Genomic DNA, 26,013 nt, shown 5'->3' on the forward strand with positions numbered 1-26,013 from the left:
GCACTAAATGGTGCTGAGGGGGACTCAATAAAGTGGACCGGCCGCCTAATGTAAGCAATTGTGCACAAATATTGTACGATGACTAGCGTTGCCGGTGCTTTTTTCTTAAAGAGTCAGTTCTTGGCACCCATTCCCTACTTGACTCAGCCTAATCTTCAAGAATATTTGTCAAGAACTAAAAAAAATCCAGAAAAGGTTTAACCTCCCCGTCGGGGAATTGAACCCCGGTCTCCCGCGTGACAGGCGGGGATACTGACCACTATACTAACGAGGAGACGTGAGGGCATGAAATGAACAGCTGCTGATGTCTGCACAGCATCCAGCGACCACCTAGCTGGCCTAGGGGGTCTCATTTTCCCCCGTCAAACGGCTTGCCCGATCTAAGGCTAATTTCTTTCTTTTTATCGGCACCAGGCTTAAAACTCAGTTTAAGGCGATAGTTCCGGGCTATGTTTGACTCCAGAGTTGAATCTGTCATCCCGCATTTCCTCAGCAAATCAAGCTACCCATCTCAAGTCTCATGAGCTGAGGACGGCAAAGTCCCTGTGGGCTTAGGACAGTCAAAGAAACCCCTGGGCTGCATGCTAAGCCCCTTTTCGGCTTCACTTTCCGAATCCTGCCCTAGCTTGCGATTAGTTTTTTTCTCACTTCTTGCCCCCATCTCCCACCTTGCCTCATGGTCTCCCCTCCTCTGCGCACCTGACAGTTTGCCTGCCCTTCCACTGCCTGTCTCCAGACTTTCCAAGGAGAAAAGGCAAAGCACTAAAGCGGGCCGGGCAACGGGTCAAGTTCCGCTTTCGGCGACTAGCAGGGAGGTAGCGTGGCCGAGCGGTCTAAGGCGCTGGATTAAGGCTCCAGTCTCTTCGGAGGCGTGGGTTCAAATCCCACCGCTGCCACTTTTCCTGGCCTTGCATTTTAAAGAAGAACGTAACGTTGACCTCTTCCTTCATTAGTGCCACCTCTGTCGCAATGAGCAAGCGGATGGTATGCCACACCCTGCAGGAAAAAGGTTTCGCTTCTGACGTCTTGCTTTTCTGGACATCCAGTCTCAAGTTTCCCATCTGGAACGGCGCTCCCTGCTGCTTTGTGAAGGCTTGCTGCAAGAGCCTTCGAAACCCAGGAGCTCTTGCGTTGAGCTGTGACGCGTCCTGGGAAGACCTCCCGTTGCAGCGGAATGAGCCCCACTTCCAGGGCGTGCTGGTAGCAAATTTCCCACAGCCCACAGGGAGCAAACGATCCCAGGTGTGATGTATCACCAGGAGAGGCTGAGATGAGAGTAAGGGTTCACGCGTGTGCCCGGACCGAGGTTAATGATGGGATTAGAGCTAGGGTTAGATGCAGGGAAAGAGTGAGAGTTATAATTAGGGATAAAGCTAACAGGTGATCATTACTCGTCATGTAACATGATACAAAGGGTCAGAAGAGGAACTGATTCAGGGTTACAATTTGGACTTCGCAGACAACAGGAGCACTAAATGGTGCTGAGGGGGACTCAATAAAGTGGACCGGCCGCCTAATGTAAGCAATTGTGCACAAATATTGTACGATGACTAGCGTTGCCGGTGCTTTTTTCTTAAAGAGTCAGTTCTTGGCACCCATTCCCTACTTGACTCAGCCTAATCTTCAAGAATATTTGTCAAGAACTAAAAAAAATCCAGAAAAGGTTTAACCTCCCCGTCGGGGAATTGAACCCCGGTCTCCCGCGTGACAGGCGGGGATACTGACCACTATACTAACGAGGAGAAGTGAGGGCATGAAATGAACAGCTGCTGATGTCTGCACAGCATCCAGCGACCACCTAGCTGGCCTAGGGGGGTCTCATTTTCCCCCGTCAAACGGCTTGCCCGATCTAAGGCTAATTTCTTTCTTTTTATCGGCACCAGGCTTAAAACTCAGTTTAAGGCGATAGTTCCGGGCTATGTTTGACTCCAGAGTTGAATCTGTCATCCCGCATTTCCTCAGCAAATCAAGCTACCCATATCAAGTCTCATGAGCTGAGGACGGCAAAGTCCCTGTGGGCTTAGGACAGTCAAAGAAACCCCTGGGCTGCATGCTAAGCCCCTTTTCGGCTTCACTTTCCGAATCCTGCCCTAGCTTGCGATTAGTTTTTTTCTCACTTCTTGCCCCCATCTCCCACCTTGCCTCATGGTCTCCCCTCCTCTGCGCACCTGACAGTTTGCCTGCCCTTCCACTGCCTGTCTCCAGACTTTCCAAGGAGAAAAGGCAAAGCACTAAAGCGGGCCGGGCAACGGGTCAAGTTCCGCTTTCGGCGACTAGCAGGGAGGTAGCGTGGCCGAGCGGTCTAAGGCGCTGGATTAAGGCTCCAGTCTCTTCGGAGGCGTGGGTTCAAATCCCACCGCTGCCACTTTTCCTGGCCTTGCATTTTAAAGAAGAACGTAACGTTGACCTCTTCCTTAATTAGTGCCACCTCTGTCGCAATGAGCAAGCGGATGGTATGCCACACCCTGCAGGAAAAAGGTTTCGCTTCTGACGTCTTGCTTTTCTGGACATCCAGTCTCAAGTTTCCCATCTGGAACGGCGCTCCCTGCTGCTTTGTGAAGGCTTGCTGCAAGAGCCTTCGAAACCCAGGAGCTCTTGCGTTGAGCTGTGACGCGTCCTGGGAAGACCTCCCGTTGCAGCGGAATGAGCCCCACTTCCAGGGCGTGCTGGTAGCAAATTTCCCACAGCCCACAGGGAGCAAACGATCCCAGGTGTGATGTATCACCAGGAGAGGCTGAGATGAGAGTAGGGGTTCACGCGTGTGCCCGGACCGAGGTTAATGATGGGATTAGAGCTAGGGTTAGATGCAGGGAAAGAGTGAGAGTTATAATTAGGGATAAAGCTAACAGGTGATCATTACTCGTCATGTAACATGATACAAAGGGTCAGAAGAGGAACTGATTCAGGGTTACAATTTGGACTTCGCAGACAACAGGAGCACTAAATGGTGCTGAGGGGGACTCAATAAAGTGGACCGGCCGCCTAATGTAAGCAATTGTGCACAAATATTGTACGATGACTAGCGTTGCCGGTGCTTTTTTCTTAAAGAGTCAGTTCTTGGCACCCATTCCCTACTTGACTCAGCCTAATCTTCAAGAATATTTGTCAAGAACTAAAAAAAATCCAGAAAAGGTTTAACCTCCCCGTCGGGGAATTGAGCCCCGGTCTCCCGCGTGACAGGCGGGGATACTGACCACTATACTAACGAGGAGACGTGAGGGCATGAAATGAACAGCTGCTGATGTCTGCACAGCATCCAGCGACCACCTAGCTGGCCTAGGGGGTCTCATTTTCCCCCGTCAAACGGCTTGCCCGATCTAAGGCTAATTTCTTTCTTTTTATCGGCACCAGGCTTAAAACTCAGTTTAAGGCGATAGTTCCGGGCTATGTTTGACTCCAGAGTTGAATCTGTCATCCCGCATTTCCTCAGCAAATCAAGCTACCCATCTCAAGTCTCATGAGCTGAGGACGGCAAAGTCCCTGTGGGCTTAGGACAGTCAAAGAAACCCCTGGGCTGCATGCTAAGCCCCTTTTCGGCTTCACTTTCCGAATCCTGCCCTAGCTTGCGATTAGTTTTTTTCTCACTTCTTGCCCCCATCTCCCACCTTGCCTCATGGTCTCCCCTCCTCTGCGCACCTGACAGTTTGCCTGCCCTTCCACTGCCTGTCTCCAGACTTTCCAAGGAGAAAAGGCAAAGCACTAAAGCGGGCCGGGCAACGGGTCAAGTTCCGCTTTCGGCGACTAGCAGGGAGGTAGCGTGGCCGAGCGGTCTAAGGCGCTGGATTAAGGCTCCAGTCTCTTCGGAGGCGTGGGTTCAAATCCCACCGCTGCCACTTTTCCTGGCCTTGCATTTTAAAGAAGAACGTAACGTTGACCTCTTCCTTCATTAGTGCCACCTCTGTCGCAATGAGCAAGCGGATGGTATGCCACACCCTGCAGGAAAAAGGTTTCGCTTCTGACGTCTTGCTTTTCTGGACATCCAGTCTCAAGTTTCCCATCTGGAACGGCGCTCCCTGCTGCTTTGTGAAGGCTTGCTGCAAGAGCCTTCGAAACCCAGGAGCTCTTGCGTTGAGCTGTGACGCGTCCTGGGAAGACCTCCCGTTGCAGCGGAATGAGCCCCACTTCCAGGGCGTGCTGGTAGCAAATTTCCCACAGCCCACAGGGAGCAAACGATCCCAGGTGTGATGTATCACCAGGAGAGGCTGAGATGAGAGTAGGGGTTCACGCGTGTGCCCGGACCGAGGTTAATGATGGGATTAGAGCTAGGGTTAGATGCAGGGAAAGAGTGAGAGTTATAATTAGGGATAAAGCTAACAGGTGATCATTACTCGTCATGTAACATGATACAAAGGGTCAGAAGAGGAACTGATTCAGGGTTACAATTTGGACTTCGCAGACAACAGGAGCACTAAATGGTGCTGAGGGGGACTCAATAAAGTGGACCGGCCGCCTAATGTAAGCAATTGTGCACAAATATTGTACGATGACTAGCGTTGCCGGTGCTTTTTTCTTAAAGAGTCAGTTCTTGGCACCCATTCCCTACTTGACTCAGCCTAATCTTCAAGAATATTTGTCAAGAACTAAAAAAAATCCAGAAAAGGTTTAACCTCGGGGATACTGACCACTATACTAACGAGGAGACGTGAGGGCATGAAATGAACAGCTGCTGATGTCTGCACAGCATCCAGCGACCACCTAGCTGGCCTAGGGGGGTCTCATTTTCCCCGTCAAACGGCTTGCCCGATCTAAGGCTAATTTCTTTCTTTTTATCGGCACCAGGCTTAAAACTCAGTTTAAGGCGATAGTTCCGGGCTATGTTTGACTCCAGAGTTGAATCTGTCATCCCGCATTTCCTCAGCAAATCAAGCTACCCATCTCAAGTCTCATGAGCTGAGGACGGCAAAGTCCCTGTGGGCTTAGGACAGTCAAAGAAACCCCTGGGCTGCATGCTAAGCCCCTTTTCGGCTTCACTTTCCGAATCCTGCCCTAGCTTGCGATTAGTTTTTTTCTCACTTCTTGCCCCCATCTCCCACCTTGCCTCATGGTCTCCCCTCCTCTGCGCACCTGACAGTTTGCCTGCCCTTCCACTGCCTGTCTCCAGACTTTCCAAGGAGAAAAGGCAAAGCACTAAAGCGGGCCGGGCAACGGGTCAAGTTCCGCTTTCAGCGACTAGCAGGGAGGTAGCGTGGCCGAGCGGTCTAAGGCGCTGGATTAAGGCTCCAGTCTCTTCGGAGGCGTGGGTTCAAATCCCACCGCTGCCACTTTTCCTGGCCTTGCATTTTAAAGAAGAACATAACGTTGACCTCTTCCTTCATTAGTGCCACCTCTGTCGCAATGAGCAAGCGGATGGTATGCCACACCCTGCAGGAAAAAGGTTTCGCTTCTGACGTCTTGCTTTTCTGGACATCCAGTCTCAAGTTTCCCATCTGGAACGGCGCTCCCTGCTGCTTTGTGAAGGCTTGCTGCAAGAGCCTTCGAAACCCAGGAGCTCTTGCGTTGAGCTGTGACGCGTCCTGGGAAGACCTCCCGTTGCAGCGGAATGAGCCCCACTTCCAGGGCGTGCTGGTAGCAAATTTCCCACAGCCCACAGGGAGCAAACGATCCCAGGTGTGATGTATCACCAGGAGAGGCTGAGACGAGAGTAGGGGTTCACGCGTGTGCCCGGACCGAGGTTAATGATGGGATTAGAGCTAGGGTTAGATGCAGGGAAAGAGTGAGAGTTATAATTAGGGATAAAGCTAACAGGTGATCATTACTCGTCATGTAACATGATACAAAGGGTCAGAAGAGGAACTGATTCAGGGTTACAATTTGGACTTCGCAGACAACAGGAGCACTAAATGGTGCTGAGGGGGACTCAATAAAGTGGACCGGCCGCCTAATGTAAGCAATTGTGCACAAATATTGTACGATGACTAGCGTTGCCGGTGCTTTTTTCTTAAAGAGTCAGTTCTTGGCACCCATTCCCTACTTGACTCAGCCTAATCTTCAAGAATATTTGTCAAGAACTAAAAAAAATCCAGAAAAGGTTTAACCTCCCCGTCGGGGAATTGAACCCCGGTCTCTCGCGTGACAGGCGGGGATACTGACCACTATACTAACGAGGAGACGTGAGGGCATGAAATGAACAGCTGCTGATGTCTGCACAGCATCCAGCGACCACCTAGATGGCCTAGGGGGTCTCATTTTCCCCCGTCAAACGGCTTGCCCGATCTAAGGCTAATTTCTTTCTTTTTATCGGCACCAGGCTTAAAACTCAGTTTAAGGCGATAGTTCCGGGCTATGTTTGACTCCAGAGTTGAATCTGTCATCCCGCATTTCCTCAGCAAATCAAGCTACCCATCTCAAGTCTCATGAGCTGAGGACGGCAAAGTCCCTGTGGGCTTAGGACAGTCAAAGAAACCCCTGGGCTGCATGCTAAGCCCCTTTTCGGCTTCACTTTCCGAATCCTGCCCTAGCTTGCGATTAGTTTTTTTCTCACTTCTTGCCCCCATCTCCCACCTTGCCTCATGGTCTCCCCTCCTCTGCGCACCTGACAGTTTGCCTGCCCTTCCACTGCCTGTCTCCAGACTTTCCAAGGAGAAAAGGCAAAGCACTAAAGCGGGCCGGGCAACGGGTCAAGTTCCGCTTTCGGCGACTAGCAGGGAGGTAGCGTGGCCGAGCGGTCTAAGGCGCTGGATTAAGGCTCCAGTCTCTTCGGAGGCGTGGGTTCAAATCCCACCGCTGCCACTTTTCCTGGCCTTGCATTTTAAAGAAGAACGTAACGTTGACCTCTTCCTTCATTAGTGCCACCTCTGTCGCAATGAGCAAGCGGATGGTATGCCACACCCTGCAGGAAAAAGGTTTCGCTTCTGACGTCTTGCTTTTCTGGACATCCAGTCTCAAGTTTCCCATCTGGAACGGCGCTCCCTGCTGCTTTGTGAAGGCTTGCTGCAAGAGCCTTCGAAACCCAGGAGCTCTTGCGTTGAGCTGTGACGCGTCCTGGGAAGACCTCCCGTTGCAGCGGAATGAGCCCCACTTCCAGGGCGTGCTGGTAGCAAATTTCCCACAGCCCACAGGGAGCAAACGATCCCAGGTGTGATGTATCACCAGGAGAGGCTGAGACGAGAGTAGGGGTTCACGCGTGTGCCCGGACCGAGGTTAATGATGGGATTAGAGCTAGGGTTAGATGCAGGGAAAGAGTGAGAGTTATAATTAGGGATAAAGCTAACAGGTGATCATTACTCGTCATGTAACATGATACAAAGGGTCAGAAGAGGAACTGATTCAGGGTTACAATTTGGACTTCGCAGACAACAGGAGCACTAAATGGTGCTGAGGGGGACTCAATAAAGTGGACCGGCCGCCTAATGTAAGCAATTGTGCACAAATATTGTACGATGACTAGCGTTGCCGGTGCTTTTTTCTTAAAGAGTCAGTTCTTGGCACCCATTCCCTACTTGACTCAGCCTAATCTTCAAGAATATTTGTCAAGAACTAAAAAAAATCCAGAAAAGGTTTAACCTCCCCGTCGGGGAATTGAACCCCGGTCTCCCGCGTGACAGGCGGGGATACTGACCACTATACTAACGAGGAGACGTGAGGGCATGAAATGAACAGCTGCTGATGTCTGCACAGCATCCAGCGACCACCTAGATGGCCTAGGGGGTCTCATTTTCCCCCGTCAAACGGCTTGCCCGATCTAAGGCTAATTTCTTTCTTTTTATCGGCACCAGGCTTAAAACTCAGTTTAAGGCGATAGTTCCGGGCTATGTTTGACTCCAGAGTTGAATCTGTCATCCCGCATTTCCTCAGCAAATCAAGCTACCCATCTCAAGTCTCATGAGCTGAGGACGGCAAAGTCCCTGTGGGCTTAGGACAGTCAAAGAAACCCCTGGGCTGCATGCTAAGCCCCTTTTCGGCTTCACTTTCCGAATCCTGCCCTAGCTTGCGATTAGTTTTTTTCTCACTTCTTGCCCCCATCTCCCACCTTGCCTCATGGTCTCCCCTCCTCTGCGCACCTGACAGTTTGCCTGCCCTTCCACTGCCTGTCTCCAGACTTTCCAAGGAGAAAAGGCAAAGCACTAAAGCGGGCCGGGCAACGGGTCAAGTTCCGCTTTCGGCGACTAGCAGGGAGGTAGCGTGGCCGAGCGGTCTAAGGCGCTGGATTAAGGCTCCAGTCTCTTCGGAGGCGTGGGTTCAAATCCCACCGCTGCCACTTTTCCTGGCCTTGCATTTTAAAGAAGAACGTAACGTTGACCTCTTCCTTCATTAGTGCCACCTCTGTCGCAATGAGCAAGCGGATGGTATGCCACACCCTGCAGGAAAAAGGTTTCGCTTCTGACGTCTTGCTTTTCTGGACATCCAGTCTCAAGTTTCCCATCTGGAACGGCGCTCCCTGCTGCTTTGTGAAGGCTTGCTGCAAGAGCCTTCGAAACCCAGGAGCTCTTGCGTTGAGCTGTGACGCGTCCTGGGAAGACCTCCCGTTGCAGCGGAATGAGCCCTACTTCCAGGGCGTGCTGGTAGCAAATTTCCCACAGCCCACAGGGAGCAAACGATCCCAGGTGTGATGTATCACCAGGAGAGGCTGAGATGAGAGTAAGGGTTCACGCGTGTGCCCGGACCGAGGTTAATGATGGGATTAGAGCTAGGGTTAGATGCAGGGAAAGAGTGAGAGTTATAATTAGGGATAAAGCTAACAGGTGATCATTACTCGTCATGTAACATGATACAAAGGGTCAGAAGAGGAACTGATTCAGGGTTACAATTTGGACTTCGCAGACAACAGGAGCACTAAATGGTGCTGAGGGGGACTCAATAAAGTGGACCGGCCGCCTAATGTAAGCAATTGTGCACAAATATTGTACGATGACTAGCGTTGCCGGTGCTTTTTTCTTAAAGAGTCAGTTCTTGGCACCCATTCCCTACTTGACTCAGCCTAATCTTCAAGAATATTTGTCAAGAACTAAAAAAAATCCAGAAAAGGTTTAACCTCCCCGGTCTCCCGCGTGACAGGCGGGGATACTGACCACTATACTAACGAGGAGACGTGAGGGCATGAAATGAACAGCTGCTGATGTCTGCACAGCATCCAGCGACCACCTAGATGGCCTAGGGGGTCTCATTTTCCCCCGTCAAACGGCTTGCCCGATCTAAGGCTAATTTCTTTCTTTTTATCGGCACCAGGCTTAAAACTCAGTTTAAGGCGATAGTTCCGGGCTATGTTTGACTCCAGAGTTGAATCTGTCATCCCGCATTTCCTCAGCAAATCAAGCTACCCATCTCAAGTCTCATGAGCTGAGGACGGCAAAGTCCCTGTGGGCTTAGGACAGTCAAAGAAACCCCTGGGCTGCATGCTAAGCCCCTTTTCGGCTTCACTTTCCGAATCCTGCCCTAGCTTGCGATTAGTTTTTTTCTCACTTCTTGCCCCCAACTCCCACCTTGCCTCATGGTCTCCCCTCCTCTGCGCACCTGACAGTTTGCCTGCCCTTCCACTGCCTGTCTCCAGACTTTCCAAGGAGAAAAGGCAAAGCACTAAAGCGGGCCGGGCAACGGGTCAAGTTCCGCTTTCGGCGACTAGCAGGGAGGTAGCGTGGCCGAGCGGTCTAAGGCGCTGGATTAAGGCTCCAGTCTCTTCGGAGGCGTGGGTTCAAATCCCACCGCTGCCACTTTTCCTGGCCTTGCATTTTAAAGAAGAACGTAACGTTGACCTCTTCCTTCATTAGTGCCACCTCTGTCGCAATGAGCAAGCGGATGGTATGCCACACCCTGCAGGAAAAAGGTTTCGCTTCTGACGTCTTGCTTTTCTGGACATCCAGTCTCAAGTTTCCCATCTGGAACGGCGCTCCCTGCTGCTTTGTGAAGGCTTGCTGCAAGAGCCTTCGAAACCCAGGAGCTCTTGCGTTGAGCTGTGACGCGTCCTGGGAAGACCTCCCGTTGCAGCGGAATGAGCCCCACTTCCAGGGCGTGCTGGTAGCAAATTTCCCACAGCCCACAGGGAGCAAACGATCCCAGGTGTGATGTATCACCAGGAGAGGCTGAGATGAGATTAAGGGTTCACGCGTGTGCCCGGACCGAGGTTAATGATGGGATTAGAGCTAGGGTTAGATGCAGGGAAAGAGTGAGAGTTATAATTAGGGATAAAGCTAACAGGTGATCATTACTCGTCATGTAACATGATACAAAGGGTCAGAAGAGGAACTGATTCAGGGTTACAATTTGGACTTCGCAGACAACAGGAGCACTAAATGGTGCTGAGGGGGACTCAATAAAGTGGACCGGCCGCCTAATGTAAGCAATTGTGCACAAATATTGTACGATGACTAGCGTTGCCGGTGCTTTTTTCTTAAAGAGTCAGTTCTTGGCACCCATTCCCTACTTGACTCAGCCTAATCTTCAAGAATATTTGTCAAGAACTAAAAAAAATCCAGAAAAGGTTTAACCTCCCCGTCGGGGAATTGAACCCCGGTCTCCCGCGTGACAGGCGGGGATACTGACCACTATACTAACGAGGAGACGTGAGGGCATGAAATGAACAGCTGCTGATGTCTGCACAGCATCCAGCGACCACCTAGATGGCCTAGGGGGTCTCATTTTCCCCCGTCAAACGGCTTGCCCGATCTAAGGCTAATTTCTTTCTTTTTATCGGCACCAGGCTTAAAACTCAGTTTAAGGCGATAGTTCCGGGCTATGTTTGACTCCAGAGTTGAATCTGTCATCCCGCATTTCCTCAGCAAATCAAGCTACCCATCTCAAGTCTCATGAGCTGAGGACGGCAAAGTCCCTGTGGGCTTAGGACAGTCAAAGAAACCCCTGGGCTGCATGCTAAGCCCCTTTTCGGCTTCACTTTCCGAATCCTGCCCTAGCTTGCGATTAGTTTTTTTCTCACTTCTTGCCCCCATCTCCCACCTTGCCTCATGGTCTCCCCTCCTCTGCGCACCTGACAGTTTGCCTGCCCTTCCACTGCCTGTCTCCAGACTTTCCAAGGAGAAAAGGCAAAGCACTAAAGCGGGCCGGGCAACGGGTCAAGTTCCGCTTTCGGCGACTAGCAGGGAGGTAGCGTGGCCGAGCGGTCTAAGGCGCTGGATTAAGGCTCCAGTCTCTTCGGAGGCGTGGGTTCAAATCCCACCGCTGCCACTTTTCCTGGCCTTGCATTTTAAAGAAGAACGTAACGTTGACCTCTTCCTTCATTAGTGCCACCTCTGTCGCAATGAGCAAGCGGATGGTATGCCACACCCTGCAGGAAAAAGGTTTCGCTTCTGACGTCTTGCTTTTCTGGACATCCAGTCTCAAGTTTCCCATCTGGAACGGCGCTCCCTGCTGCTTTGTGAAGGCTTGCTGCAAGAGCCTTCGAAACCCAGGAGCTCTTGCGTTGAGCTGTGACGCGTCCTGGGAAGACCTCCCGTTGCAGCGGAATGAGCCCCACTTCCAGGGCGTGCTGGTAGCAAATTTCCCACAGCCCACAGGGAGCAAACGATCCCAGGTGTGATGTATCACCAGGAGAGGCTGAGATGAGAGTAAGGGTTCACGCGTGTGCCCGGACCGAGGTTAATGATGGGATTAGAGCTAGGGTTAGATGCAGGGAAAGAGTGAGAGTTATAATTAGGGATAAAGCTAACAGGTGATCATTACTCGTCATGTAACATGATACAAAGGGTCAGAAGAGGAACTGATTCAGGGTTACAATTTGGACTTCGCAGACAACAGGAGCACTAAATGGTGCTGAGGGGGACTCAATAAAGTGGACCGGCCGCCTAATGTAAGCAATTGTGCACAAATATTGTACGATGACTAGCGTTGCCGGTGCTTTTTTCTTAAAGAGTCAGTTCTTGGCACCCATTCCCTACTTGACTCAGCCTAATCTTCAAGAATATTTGTCAAGAACTAAAAAAAATCCAGAAAAGGTTTAACCTCCCCGTCGGGGAATTGAACCCCGGTCTCCCGCGTGACAGGCGGGGATACTGACCACTATACTAACGAGGAGACGTGAGGGCATGAAATGAACAGCTGCTGATGTCTGCACAGCATCCAGCGACCACCTAGCTGGCCTAGGGGGGTCTCATTTTCCCCCGTCAAACGGCTTGCCCGATCTAAGGCTAATTTCTTTCTTTTTATCGGCACCAGGCTTAAAACTCAGTTTAAGGCGATAGTTCCGGGCTATGTTTGACTCCAGAGTTGAATCTGTCATCCCGCATTTCCTCAGCAAATCAAGCTACCCATATCAAGTCTCATGAGCTGAGGACGGCAAAGTCCCTGTGGGCTTAGGACAGTCAAAGAAACCCCTGGGCTGCATGCTAAGCCCCTTTTCGGCTTCACTTTCCGAATCCTGCCCTAGCTTGCGATTAGTTTTTTTCTCACTTCTTGCCCCCATCTCCCACCTTGCCTCATGGTCTCCCCTCCTCTGCGCACCTGACAGTTTGCCTGCCCTTCCACTGCCTGTCTCCAGACTTTCCAAGGAGAAAAGGCAAAGCACTAAAGCGGGCCGGGCAACGGGTCAAGTTCCGCTTTCGGCGACTAGCAGGGAGGTAGCGTGGCCGAGCGGTCTAAGGCGCTGGATTAAGGCTCCAGTCTCTTCGGAGGCGTGGGTTCAAATCCCACCGCTGCCACTTTTCCTGGCCTTGCATTTTAAAGAAGAACGTAACGTTGACCTCTTCCTTCATTAGTGCCACCTCTGTCGCAATGAGCAAGCGGATGGTATGCCACACCCTGCAGGAAAAAGGTTTCGCTTCTGACGTCTTGCTTTTCTGGACATCCAGTCTCAAGTTTCCCATCTGGAACGGCGCTCCCTGCTGCTTTGTGAAGGCTTGCTGCAAGAGCCTTCGAAACCCAGGAGCTCTTGCGTTGAGCTGTGACGCGTCCTGGGAAGACCTCCCGTTGCAGCGGAATGAGCCCCACTTCCAGGGCGTGCTGGTAGCAAATTTCCCACAGCCCACAGGGAGCAAACGATCCCAGGTGTGATGTATCACCAGGAGAGGCTGAGATGAGAGTAGGGGTTCACGCGTGTGCCCGGACCGAGGTTAATGATGGGATTAGAGCTAGGGTTAGATGCAGGGAAAGAGTGAGAGTTATAATTAGGGATAAAGCTAACAGGTGATCATTACTCGTCATGTAACATGATACAAAGGGTCAGAAGAGGAACTGATTCAGGGTTACAATTTGGACTTCGCAGACAACAGGAGCACTAAATGGTGCTGAGGGGGACTCAATAAAGTGGACCGGCCGCCTAATGTAAGCAATTGTGCACAAATATTGTACGATGACTAGCGTTGCCGGTGCTTTTTTCTTAAAGAGTCAGTTCTTGGCACCCATTCCCTACTTGACTCAGCCTAATCTTCAAGAATATTTGTCAAGAACTAAAAAAAATCCAGAAAAGGTTTAACCTCCCCGTCGGGGAATTGAGCCCCGGTCTCCCGCGTGACAGGCGGGGATACTGACCACTATACTAACGAGGAGACGTGAGGGCATGAAATGAACAGCTGCTGATGTCTGCACAGCATCCAGCGACCACCTAGCTGGCCTAGGGGGTCTCATTTTCCCCCGTCAAACGGCTTGCCCGATCTAAGGCTAATTTCTTTCTTTTTATCGGCACCAGGCTTAAAACTCAGTTTAAGGCGATAGTTCCGGGCTATGTTTGACTCCAGAGTTGAATCTGTCATCCCGCATTTCCTCAGCAAATCAAGCTACCCATCTCAAGTCTCATGAGCTGAGGACGGCAAAGTCCCTGTGGGCTTAGGACAGTCAAAGAAACCCCTGGGCTGCATGCTAAGCCCCTTTTCGGCTTCACTTTCCGAATCCTGCCCTAGCTTGCGATTAGTTTTTTTCTCACTTCTTGCCCCCATCTCCCACCTTGCCTCATGGTCTCCCCTCCTCTGCGCACCTGACAGTTTGCCTGCCCTTCCACTGCCTGTCTCCAGACTTTCCAAGGAGAAAAGGCAAAGCACTAAAGCGGGCCGGGCAACGGGTCAAGTTCCGCTTTCGGCGACTAGCAGGGAGGTAGCGTGGCCGAGCGGTCTAAGGCGCTGGATTAAGGCTCCAGTCTCTTCGGAGGCGTGGGTTCAAATCCCACCGCTGCCACTTTTCCTGGCCTTGCATTTTAAAGAAGAACGTAACGTTGACCTCTTCCTTCATTAGTGCCACCTCTGTCGCAATGAGCAAGCGGATGGTATGCCACACCCTGCAGGAAAAAGGTTTCGCTTCTGACGTCTTGCTTTTCTGGACATCCAGTCTCAAGTTTCCCATCTGGAACGGCGCTCCCTGCTGCTTTGTGAAGGCTTGCTGCAAGAGCCTTCGAAACCCAGGAGCTCTTGCGTTGAGCTGTGACGCGTCCTGGGAAGACCTCCCGTTGCAGCGGAATGAGCCCCACTTCCAGGGCGTGCTGGTAGCAAATTTCCCACAGCCCACAGGGAGCAAACGATCCCAGGTGTGATGTATCACCAGGAGAGGCTGAGATGAGAGTAGGGGTTCACGCGTGTGCCCGGACCGAGGTTAATGATGGGATTAGAGCTAGGGTTAGATGCAGGGAAAGAGTGAGAGTTATAATTAGGGATAAAGCTAACAGGTGATCATTACTCGTCATGTAACATGATACAAAGGGTCAGAAGAGGAACTGATTCAGGGTTACAATTTGGACTTCGCAGACAACAGGAGCACTAAATGGTGCTGAGGGGGACTCAATAAAGTGGACCGGCCGCCTAATGTAAGCAATTGTGCACAAATATTGTACGATGACTAGCGTTGCCGGTGCTTTTTTCTTAAAGAGTCAGTTCTTGGCACCCATTCCCTACTTGACTCAGCCTAATCTTCAAGAATATTTGTCAAGAACTAAAAAAAATCCAGAAAAGGTTTAACCTCGGGGATACTGACCACTATACTAACGAGGAGACGTGAGGGCATGAAATGAACAGCTGCTGATGTCTGCACAGCATCCAGCGACCACCTAGCTGGCCTAGGGGGGTCTCATTTTCCCCGTCAAACGGCTTGCCCGATCTAAGGCTAATTTCTTTCTTTTTATCGGCACCAGGCTTAAAACTCAGTTTAAGGCGATAGTTCCGGGCTATGTTTGACTCCAGAGTTGAATCTGTCATCCCGCATTTCCTCAGCAAATCAAGCTACCCATCTCAAGTCTCATGAGCTGAGGACGGCAAAGTCCCTGTGGGCTTAGGACAGTCAAAGAAACCCCTGGGCTGCATGCTAAGCCCCTTTTCGGCTTCACTTTCCGAATCCTGCCCTAGCTTGCGATTAGTTTTTTTCTCACTTCTTGCCCCCATCTCCCACCTTGCCTCATGGTCTCCCCTCCTCTGCGCACCTGACAGTTTGCCTGCCCTTCCACTGCCTGTCTCCAGACTTTCCAAGGAGAAAAGGCAAAGCACTAAAGCGGGCCGGGCAACGGGTCAAGTTCCGCTTTCAGCGACTAGCAGGGAGGTAGCGTGGCCGAGCGGTCTAAGGCGCTGGATTAAGGCTCCAGTCTCTTCGGAGGCGTGGGTTCAAATCCCACCGCTGCCACTTTTCCTGGCCTTGCATTTTAAAGAAGAACATAACGTTGACCTCTTCCTTCATTAGTGCCACCTCTGTCGCAATGAGCAAGCGGATGGTATGCCACACCCTGCAGGAAAAAGGTTTCGCTTCTGACGTCTTGCTTTTCTGGACATCCAGTCTCAAGTTTCCCATCTGGAACGGCGCTCCCTGCTGCTTTGTGAAGGCTTGCTGCAAGAGCCTTCGAAACCCAGGAGCTCTTGCGTTGAGCTGTGACGCGTCCTGGGAAGACCTCCCGTTGCAGCGGAATGAGCCCCACTTCCAGGGCGTGCTGGTAGCAAATTTCCCACAGCCCACAGGGAGCAAACGATCCCAGGTGTGATGTATCACCAGGAGAGGCTGAGACGAGAGTAGGGGTTCACGCGTGTGCCCGGACCGAGGTTAATGATGGGATTAGAGATAGGGTTAGATGCAGGGAAAGAGTGAGAGTTATAATTAGGGATAAAGCTAACAGGTGATCATTACTCGTCATGTAACATGATACAAAGGGTCAGAAGAGGAACTGATTCAGGGTTACAATTTGGACTTCGCAGACAACAGGAGCACTAAATGGTGCTGAGGGGGACTCAATAAAGTGGACCGGCCGCCTAATGTAAGCAATTGTGCACAAATATTGTACGATGACTAGCGTTGCCGGTGCTTTTTTCTTAAAGAGTCAGTTCTTGGCACCCATTCCCTACTTGACTCAGCCTAATCTTCAAGAATATTTGTCAAGAACTAAAAAAAATCCAGAAAAGGTTTAACCTCCCCGTCGGGGAATTGAACCCCGGTCTCTCGCGTGACTGACCACTATACTAACGAGGAGACGTGAGGGCATGAAATGAACAGCTGCTGATGTCTGCACAGCATCCAGCGACCACCTAGATGGCCTAGGGGGTCTCATTTTCCCCCGTCAAACGGCTTGCCCGATCTAAGGCTAATTTCTTTCTTTTTATCGGCACCAGGCTTAAAACTCAGTTTAAGGCGATAGTTCCGGGCTATGTTTGACTCCAGAGTTGAATCTGTCATCCCGCATTTCCTCAGCAAATCAAGCTACCCATCTCAAGTCTCATGAGCTGAGGACGGCAAAGTCCCTGTGGGCTTAGGACAGTCAAAGAAACCCCTGGGCTGCATGCTAAGCCCCTTTTCGGCTTCACTTTCCGAATCCTGCCCTAGCTTGCGATTAGTTTTTTTCTCACTTCTTGCCCCCATCTCCCACCTTGCCTCATGGTCTCCCCTCCTCTGCGCACCTGACAGTTTGCCTGCCCTTCCACTGCCTGTCTCCAGACTTTCCAAGGAGAAAAGGCAAAGCACTAAAGCGGGCCGGGCAACGGGTCAAGTTCCGCTTTCGGCGACTAGCAGGGAGGTAGCGTGGCCGAGCGGTCTAAGGCGCTGGATTAAGGCTCCAGTCTCTTCGGAGGCGTGGGTTCAAATCCCACCGCTGCCACTTTTCCTGGCCTTGCATTTTAAAGAAGAACGTAACGTTGACCTCTTCCTTCATTAGTGCCACCTCTGTCGCAATGAGCAAGCGGATGGTATGCCACACCCTGCAGGAAAAAGGTTTCGCTTCTGACGTCTTGCTTTTCTGGACATCCAGTCTCAAGTTTCCCATCTGGAACGGCGCTCCCTGCTGCTTTGTGAAGGCTTGCTGCAAGAGCCTTCGAAACCCAGGAGCTCTTGCGTTGAGCTGTGACGCGTCCTGGGAAGACCTCCCGTTGCAGCGGAATGAGCCCCACTTCCAGGGCGTGCTGGTAGCAAATTTCCCACAGCCCACAGGGAGCAAACGATCCCAGGTGTGATGTATCACCAGGAGAGGCTGAGACGAGAGTAGGGGTTCACGCGTGTGCCCGGACCGAGGTTAATGATGGGATTAGAGCTAGGGTTAGATGCAGGGAAAGAGTGAGAGTTATAATTAGGGATAAAGCTAACAGGTGATCATTACTCGTCATGTAACATGATACAAAGGGTCAGAAGAGGAACTGATTCAGGGTTACAATTTGGACTTCGCAGACAACAGGAGCACTAAATGGTGCTGAGGGGGACTCAATAAAGTGGACCGGCCGCCTAATGTAAGCAATTGTGCACAAATATTGTACGATGACTAGCGTTGCCGGTGCTTTTTTCTTAAAGAGTCAGTTCTTGGCACCCATTCCCTACTTGACTCAGCCTAATCTTCAAGAATATTTGTCAAGAACTAAAAAAAATCCAGAAAAGGTTTAACCTCCCCGTCGGGGAATTGAACCCCGGTCTCCCGCGTGACAGGCGGGGATACTGACCACTATACTAACGAGGAGACGTGAGGGCATGAAATGAACAGCTGCTGATGTCTGCACAGCATCCAGCGACCACCTAGCTGGCCTAGGGGGGTCTCATTTTCCCCCGTCAAACGGCTTGCCCGATCTAAGGCTAATTTCTTTCTTTTTATCGGCACCAGGCTTAAAACTCAGTTTAAGGCGATAGTTCCGGGCTATGTTTGACTCCAGAGTTGAATCTGTCATCCCGCATTTCCTCAGCAAATCAAGCTACCCATATCAAGTCTCATGAGCTGAGGACGGCAAAGTCCCTGTGGGCTTAGGACAGTCAAAGAAACCCCTGGGCTGCATGCTAAGCCCCTTTTCGGCTTCACTTTCCGAATCCTGCCCTAGCTTGCGATTAGTTTTTTTCTCACTTCTTGCCCCCATCTCCCACCTTGCCTCATGGTCTCCCCTCCTCTGCGCACCTGACAGTTTGCCTGCCCTTCCACTGCCTGTCTCCAGACTTTCCAAGGAGAAAAGGCAAAGCACTAAAGCGGGCCGGGCAACGGGTCAAGTTCCGCTTTCGGCGACTAGCAGGGAGGTAGCGTGGCCGAGCGGTCTAAGGCGCTGGATTAAGGCTCCAGTCTCTTCGGAGGCGTGGGTTCAAATCCCACCGCTGCCACTTTTCCTGGCCTTGCATTTTAAAGAAGAACGTAACGTTGACCTCTTCCTTCATTAGTGCCACCTCTGTCGCAATGAGCAAGCGGATGGTATGCCACACCCTGCAGGAAAAAGGTTTCGCTTCTGACGTCTTGCTTTTCTGGACATCCAGTCTCAAGTTTCCCATCTGGAACGGCGCTCCCTGCTGCTTTGTGAAGGCTTGCTGCAAGAGCCTTCGAAACCCAGGAGCTCTTGCGTTGAGCTGTGACGCGTCCTGGGAAGACCTCCCGTTGCAGCGGAATGAGCCCCACTTCCAGGGCGTGCTGGTAGCAAATTTCCCACAGCCCACAGGGAGCAAACGATCCCAGGTGTGATGTATCACCAGGAGAGGCTGAGATGAGAGTAGGGGTTCACGCGTGTGCCCGGACCGAGGTTAATGATGGGATTAGAGCTAGGGTTAGATGCAGGGAAAGAGTGAGAGTTATAATTAGGGATAAAGCTAACAGGTGATCATTACTCGTCATGTAACATGATACAAAGGGTCAGAAGAGGAACTGATTCAGGGTTACAATTTGGACTTCGCAGACAACAGGAGCACTAAATGGTGCTGAGGGGGACTCAATAAAGTGGACCGGCCGCCTAATGTAAGCAATTGTGCACAAATATTGTACGATGACTAGCGTTGCCGGTGCTTTTTTCTTAAAGAGTCAGTTCTTGGCACCCATTCCCTACTTGACTCAGCCTAATCTTCAAGAATATTTGTCAAGAACTAAAAAAAATCCAGAAAAGGTTTAACCTCCCCGTCGGGGAATTGAGCCCCGGTCTCCCGCGTGACAGGCGGGGATACTGACCACTATACTAACGAGGAGACGTGAGGGCATGAAATGAACAGCTGCTGATGTCTGCACAGCATCCAGCGACCACCTAGCTGGCCTAGGGGGTCTCATTTTCCCCCGTCAAACGGCTTGCCCGATCTAAGGCTAATTTCTTTCTTTTTATCGGCACCAGGCTTAAAACTCAGTTTAAGGCGATAGTTCCGGGCTATGTTTGACTCCAGAGTTGAATCTGTCATCCCGCATTTCCTCAGCAAATCAAGCTACCCATCTCAAGTCTCATGAGCTGAGGACGGCAAAGTCCCTGTGGGCTTAGGACAGTCAAAGAAACCCCTGGGCTGCATGCTAAGCCCCTTTTCGGCTTCACTTTCCGAATCCTGCCCTAGCTTGCGATTAGTTTTTTTCTCACTTCTTGCCCCCATCTCCCACCTTGCCTCATGGTCTCCCCTCCTCTGCGCACCTGACAGTTTGCCTGCCCTTCCACTGCCTGTCTCCAGACTTTCCAAGGAGAAAAGGCAAAGCACTAAAGCGGGCCGGGCAACGGGTCAAGTTCCGCTTTCGGCGACTAGCAGGGAGGTAGCGTGGCCGAGCGGTCTAAGGCGCTGGATTAAGGCTCCAGTCTCTTCGGAGGCGTGGGTTCAAATCCCACCGCTGCCACTTTTCCTGGCCTTGCATTTTAAAGAAGAACGTAACGTTGACCTCTTCCTTCATTAGTGCCACCTCTGTCGCAATGAGCAAGCGGATGGTATGCCACACCCTGCAGGAAAAAGGTTTCGCTTCTGACGTCTTGCTTTTCTGGACATCCAGTCTCAAGTTTCCCATCTGGAACGGCGCTCCCTGCTGCTTTGTGAAGGCTTGCTGCAAGAGCCTTCGAAACCCAGGAGCTCTTGCGTTGAGCTGTGACGCGTCCTGGGAAGACCTCCCGTTGCAGCGGAATGAGCCCCACTTCCAGGGCGTGCTGGTAGCAAATTTCCCACAGCCCACAGGGAGCAAACGATCCCAGGTGTGATGTATCACCAGGAGAGGCTGAGATGAGAGTAGGGGTTCACGCGTGTGCCCGGACCGAGGTTAATGATGGGATTAGAGCTAGGGTTAGATGCAGGGAAAGAGTGAGAGTTATAATTAGGGATAAAGCTAACAGGTGATCATTACTCGTCATGTAACATGATACAAAGGGTCAGAAGAGGAACTGATTCAGGGTTACAATTTGGACTTCGCAGACAACAGGAGCACTAAATGGTGCTGAGGGGGACTCAATAAAGTGGACCGGCCGCCTAATGTAAGCAATTGTGCACAAATATTGTACGATGACTAGCGTTGCCGGTGCTTTTTTCTTAAAGAGTCAGTTCTTGGCACCCATTCCCTACTTGACTCAGCCTAATCTTCAAGAATATTTGTCAAGAACTAAAAAAAATCCAGAAAAGGTTTAACCTCGGGGATACTGACCACTATACTAACGAGGAGACGTGAGGGCATGAAATGAACAGCTGCTGATGTCTGCACAGCATCCAGCGACCACCTAGCTGGCCTAGGGGGGTCTCATTTTCCCCGTCAAACGGCTTGCCCGATCTAAGGCTAATTTCTTTCTTTTTATCGGCACCAGGCTTAAAACTCAGTTTAAGGCGATAGTTCCGGGCTATGTTTGACTCCAGAGTTGAATCTGTCATCCCGCATTTCCTCAGCAAATCAAGCTACCCATCTCAAGTCTCATGAGCTGAGGACGGCAAAGTCCCTGTGGGCTTAGGACAGTCAAAGAAACCCCTGGGCTGCATGCTAAGCCCCTTTTCGGCTTCACTTTCCGAATCCTGCCCTAGCTTGCGATTAGTTTTTTTCTCACTTCTTGCCCCCATCTCCCACCTTGCCTCATGGTCTCCCCTCCTCTGCGCACCTGACAGTTTGCCTGCCCTTCCACTGCCTGTCTCCAGACTTTCCAAGGAGAAAAGGCAAAGCACTAAAGCGGGCCGGGCAACGGGTCAAGTTCCGCTTTCAGCGACTAGCAGGGAGGTAGCGTGGCCGAGCGGTCTAAGGCGCTGGATTAAGGCTCCAGTCTCTTCGGAGGCGTGGGTTCAAATCCCACCGCTGCCACTTTTCCTGGCCTTGCATTTTAAAGAAGAACATAACGTTGACCTCTTCCTTCATTAGTGCCACCTCTGTCGCAATGAGCAAGCGGATGGTATGCCACACCCTGCAGGAAAAAGGTTTCGCTTCTGACGTCTTGCTTTTCTGGACATCCAGTCTCAAGTTTCCCATCTGGAACGGCGCTCCCTGCTGCTTTGTGAAGGCTTGCTGCAAGAGCCTTCGAAACCCAGGAGCTCTTGCGTTGAGCTGTGACGCGTCCTGGGAAGACCTCCCGTTGCAGCGGAATGAGCCCCACTTCCAGGGCGTGCTGGTAGCAAATTTCCCACAGCCCACAGGGAGCAAACGATCCCAGGTGTGATGTATCACCAGGAGAGGCTGAGACGAGAGTAGGGGTTCACGCGTGTGCCCGGACCGAGGTTAATGATGGGATTAGAGCTAGGGTTAGATGCAGGGAAAGAGTGAGAGTTATAATTAGGGATAAAGCTAACAGGTGATCATTACTCGTCATGTAACATGATACAAAGGGTCAGAAGAGGAACTGATTCAGGGTTACAATTTGGACTTCGCAGACAACAGGAGCACTAAATGGTGCTGAGGGGGACTCAATAAAGTGGACCGGCCGCCTAATGTAAGCAATTGTGCACAAATATTGTACGATGACTAGCGTTGCCGGTGCTTTTTTCTTAAAGAGTCAGTTCTTGGCACCCATTCCCTACTTGACTCAGCCTAATCTTCAAGAATATTTGTCAAGAACTAAAAAAAATCCAGAAAAGGTTTAACCTCCCCGTCGGGGAATTGAACCCCGGTCTCCCGCGTGACAGGCGGGGATACTGACCACTATACTAACGAGGAGACGTGAGGGCATGAAATGAACAGCTGCTGATGTCTGCACAGCATCCAGCGACCACCTAGATGGCCTAGGGGGTCTCATTTTCCCCCGTCAAACGGCTTGCCCGATCTAAGGCTAATTTCTTTCTTTTTATCGGCACCAGGCTTAAAACTCAGTTTAAGGCGATAGTTCCGGGCTATGTTTGACTCCAGAGTTGAATCTGTCATCCCGCATTTCCTCAGCAAATCAAGCTACCCATCTCAAGTCTCATGAGCTGAGGACGGCAAAGTCCCTGTGGGCTTAGGACAGTCAAAGAAACCCCTGGGCTGCATGCTAAGCCCCTTTTCGGCTTCACTTTCCGAATCCTGCCCTAGCTTGCGATTAGTTTTTTTCTCACTTCTTGCCCCCATCTCCCACCTTGCCTCATGGTCTCCCCTCCTCTGCGCACCTGACAGTTTGCCTGCCCTTCCACTGCCTGTCTCCAGACTTTCCAAGGAGAAAAGGCAAAGCACTAAAGCGGGCCGGGCAACGGGTCAAGTTCCGCTTTCGGCGACTAGCAGGGAGGTAGCGTGGCCGAGCGGTCTAAGGCGCTGGATTAAGGCTCCAGTCTCTTCGGAGGCGTGGGTTCAAATCCCACCGCTGCCACTTTTCCTGGCCTTGCATTTTAAAGAAGAACGTAACGTTGACCTCTTCCTTCATTAGTGCCACCTCTGTCGCAATGAGCAAGCGGATGGTATGCCACACCCTGCAGGAAAAAGGTTTCGCTTCTGACGTCTTGCTTTTCTGGACATCCAGTCTCAAGTTTCCCATCTGGAACGGCGCTCCCTGCTGCTTTGTGAAGGCTTGCTGCAAGAGCCTTCGAAACCCAGGAGCTCTTGCGTTGAGCTGTGACGCGTCCTGGGAAGACCTCCCGTTGCAGCGGAATGAGCCCCACTTCCAGGGCGTGCTGGTAGCAAATTTCCCACAGCCCACAGGGAGCAAACGATCCCAGGTGTGATGTATCACCAGGAGAGGCTGAGACGAGAGTAGGGGTTCACGCGTGTGCCCGGACCGAGGTTAATGATGGGATTAGAGCTAGGGTTAGATGCAGGGAAAGAGTGAGAGTTATAATTAGGGATAAAGCTAACAGGTGATCATTACTCGTCATGTAACATGATACAAAGGGTCAGAAGAGGAACTGATTCAGGGTTACAATTTGGACTTCGCAGACAACAGGAGCACTAAATGGTGCTGAGGGGGACTCAATAAAGTGGACCGGCCGCCTAATGTAAGCAATTGTGCACAAATATTGTACGATGACTAGCGTTGCCGGTGCTTTTTTCTTAAAGAGTCAGTTCTTGGCACCCATTCCCTACTTGACTCAGCCTAATCTTCAAGAATATTTGTCAAGAACTAAAAAAAATCCAGAAAAGGTTTAACCTCCCCGTCGGGGAATTGAACCCCGGTCTCCCGCGTGACAGGCGGGGATACTGACCACTATACTAACGAGGAGACGTGAGGGCATGAAATGAACAGCTGCTGATGTCTGCACAGCATCCAGCGACCACCTAGATGGCCTAGGGGGTCTCATTTTCCCCCGTCAAACGGCTTGCCCGATCTAAGGCTAATTTCTTTCTTTTTATCGGCACCAGGCTTAAAACTCAGTTTAAGGCGATAGTTCCGGGCTATGTTTGACTCCAGAGTTGAATCTGTCATCCCGCATTTCCTCAGCAAATCAAGCTACCCATCTCAAGTCTCATGAGCTGAGGACGGCAAAGTCCCTGTGGGCTTAGGACAGTCAAAGAAACCCCTGGGCTGCATGCTAAGCCCCTTTTCGGCTTCACTTTCCGAATCCTGCCCTAGCTTGCGATTAGTTTTTTTCTCACTTCTTGCCCCCATCTCCCACCTTGCCTCATGGTCTCCCCTCCTCTGCGCACCTGACAGTTTGCCTGCCCTTCCACTGCCTGTCTCCAGACTTTCCAAGGAGAAAAGGCAAAGCACTAAAGCGGGCCGGGCAACGGGTCAAGTTCCGCTTTCGGCGACTAGCAGGGAGGTAGCGTGGCCGAGCGGTCTAAGGCGCTGGATTAAGGCTCCAGTCTCTTCGGAGGCGTGGGTTCAAATCCCACCGCTGCCACTTTTCCTGGCCTTGCATTTTAAAGAAGAACGTAACGTTGACCTCTTCCTTCATTAGTGCCACCTCTGTCGCAATGAGCAAGCGGATGGTATGCCACACCCTGCAGGAAAAAGGTTTCGCTTCTGACGTCTTGCTTTTCTGGACATCCAGTCTCAAGTTTCCCATCTGGAACGGCGCTCCCTGCTGCTTTGTGAAGGCTTGCTGCAAGAGCCTTCGAAACCCAGGAGCTCTTGCGTTGAGCTGTGACGCGTCCTGGGAAGACCTCCCGTTGCAGCGGAATGAGCCCCACTTCCAGGGCGTGCTGGTAGCAAATTTCCCACAGCCCACAGGGAGCAAACGATCCCAGGTGTGATGTATCACCAGGAGAGGCTGAGACGAGAGTAGGGGTTCACGCGTGTGCCCGGACCGAGGTTAATGATGGGATTAGAGCTAGGGTTAGATGCAGGGAAAGAGTGAGAGTTATAATTAGGGATAAAGCTAACAGGTGATCATTACTCGTCATGTAACATGATACAAAGGGTCAGAAGAGGAACTGATTCAGGGTTACAATTTGGACTTCGCAGACAACAGGAGCACTAAATGGTGCTGAGGGGGACTCAATAAAGTGGACCGGCCGCCTAATGTAAGCAATTGTGCACAAATATTGTACGATGACTAGCGTTGCCGGTGCTTTTTTCTTAAAGAGTCAGTTCTTGGCACCCATTCCCTACTTGACTCAGCCTAATCTTCAAGAATATTTGTCAAGAACTAAAAAAAATCCAGAAAAGGTTTAACCTCCCCGTCGGGGAATTGAACCCCGGTCTCCCGCGTGACAGGCGGGGATACTGACCACTATACTAACGAGGAGACGTGAGGGCATGAAATGAACAGCTGCTGATGTCTGCACAGCATCCAGCGACCACCTAGATGGCCTAGGGGGTCTCATTTTCCCCCGTCAAACGGCTTGCCCGATCTAAGGCTAATTTCTTTCTTTTTATCGGCACCAGGCTTAAAACTCAGTTTAAGGCGATAGTTCCGGGCTATGTTTGACTCCAGAGTTGAATCTGTCATCCCGCATTTCCTCAGCAAATCAAGCTACCCATCTCAAGTCTCATGAGCTGAGGACGGCAAAGTCCCTGTGGGCTTAGGACAGTCAAAGAAACCCCTGGGCTGCATGCTAAGCCCCTTTTCGGCTTCACTTTCCGAATCCTGCCCTAGCTTGCGATTAGTTTTTTTCTCACTTCTTGCCCCCATCTCCCACCTTGCCTCATGGTCTCCCCTCCTCTGCGCACCTGACAGTTTGCCTGCCCTTCCACTGCCTGTCTCCAGACTTTCCAAGGAGAAAAGGCAAAGCACTAAAGCGGGCCGGGCAACGGGTCAAGTTCCGCTTTCGGCGACTAGCAGGGAGGTAGCGTGGCCGAGCGGTCTAAGGCGCTGGATTAAGGCTCCAGTCTCTTCGGAGGCGTGGGTTCAAATCCCACCGCTGCCACTTTTCCTGGCCTTGCATTTTAAAGAAGAACGTAACGTTGACCTCTTCCTTCATTAGTGCCACCTCTGTCGCAATGAGCAAGCGGATGGTATGCCACACCCTGCAGGAAAAAGGTTTCGCTTCTGACGTCTTGCTTTTCTGGACATCCAGTCTCAAGTTTCCCATCTGGAACGGCGCTCCCTGCTGCTTTGTGAAGGCTTGCTGCAAGAGCCTTCGAAACCCAGGAGCTCTTGCGTTGAGCTGTGACGCGTCCTGGGAAGACCTCCCGTTGCAGCGGAATGAGCCCCACTTCCAGGGCGTGCTGGTAG

At 51.4% G+C, this 26,013-nt stretch overlaps 9 non-coding genes across 9 annotated transcripts; all 9 read right to left on the bottom strand.

The window, feature by feature from the left end:
- Positions 1–202: 202 nt before the first annotated feature.
- On the bottom strand, positions 203–274 carry TRNAD-GUC (transfer RNA aspartic acid (anticodon GUC)). The gene has a single exon. It is a non-coding gene; the product is annotated as a tRNA-Asp (tRNA).
- A 1,396-nt stretch (positions 275–1,670) lies between these two features.
- On the bottom strand, positions 1,671–1,742 carry TRNAD-GUC (transfer RNA aspartic acid (anticodon GUC)). Its single transcript has one exon. It is a non-coding gene; the product is annotated as a tRNA-Asp (tRNA).
- A 5,761-nt stretch (positions 1,743–7,503) lies between these two features.
- On the bottom strand, positions 7,504–7,575 carry TRNAD-GUC (transfer RNA aspartic acid (anticodon GUC)). Its single transcript has one exon. It is a non-coding gene; the product is annotated as a tRNA-Asp (tRNA).
- Positions 7,576–10,421: 2,846 nt separating this feature from the next.
- Positions 10,422–10,493, bottom strand: TRNAD-GUC (transfer RNA aspartic acid (anticodon GUC)). Its single transcript has one exon. It is a non-coding gene; the product is annotated as a tRNA-Asp (tRNA).
- Positions 10,494–11,889: 1,396 nt separating this feature from the next.
- On the bottom strand, positions 11,890–11,961 carry TRNAD-GUC (transfer RNA aspartic acid (anticodon GUC)). Its single transcript has one exon. It is a non-coding gene; the product is annotated as a tRNA-Asp (tRNA).
- A 5,749-nt stretch (positions 11,962–17,710) lies between these two features.
- TRNAD-GUC (transfer RNA aspartic acid (anticodon GUC)) lies at positions 17,711–17,782 on the bottom strand. The gene has a single exon. It is a non-coding gene; the product is annotated as a tRNA-Asp (tRNA).
- A 4,293-nt stretch (positions 17,783–22,075) lies between these two features.
- Positions 22,076–22,147, bottom strand: TRNAD-GUC (transfer RNA aspartic acid (anticodon GUC)). The gene has a single exon. It is a non-coding gene; the product is annotated as a tRNA-Asp (tRNA).
- Positions 22,148–23,543: 1,396 nt separating this feature from the next.
- Positions 23,544–23,615, bottom strand: TRNAD-GUC (transfer RNA aspartic acid (anticodon GUC)). The gene has a single exon. It is a non-coding gene; the product is annotated as a tRNA-Asp (tRNA).
- Positions 23,616–25,011: 1,396 nt separating this feature from the next.
- Positions 25,012–25,083, bottom strand: TRNAD-GUC (transfer RNA aspartic acid (anticodon GUC)). The gene has a single exon. It is a non-coding gene; the product is annotated as a tRNA-Asp (tRNA).
- Between the last annotated feature and the right edge of the window lie 930 nt (positions 25,084–26,013).

The sequence above is a fragment of the Ambystoma mexicanum genome, unplaced genomic scaffold (genome assembly GCF_040938575.1).
Source record: "Ambystoma mexicanum isolate Mex_15411 unplaced genomic scaffold, UKY_AmexF1_1 Mex_scaf20, whole genome shotgun sequence".
In the NCBI taxonomy this organism is placed as follows: Eukaryota; Metazoa; Chordata; class Amphibia; order Caudata; family Ambystomatidae; genus Ambystoma; species Ambystoma mexicanum.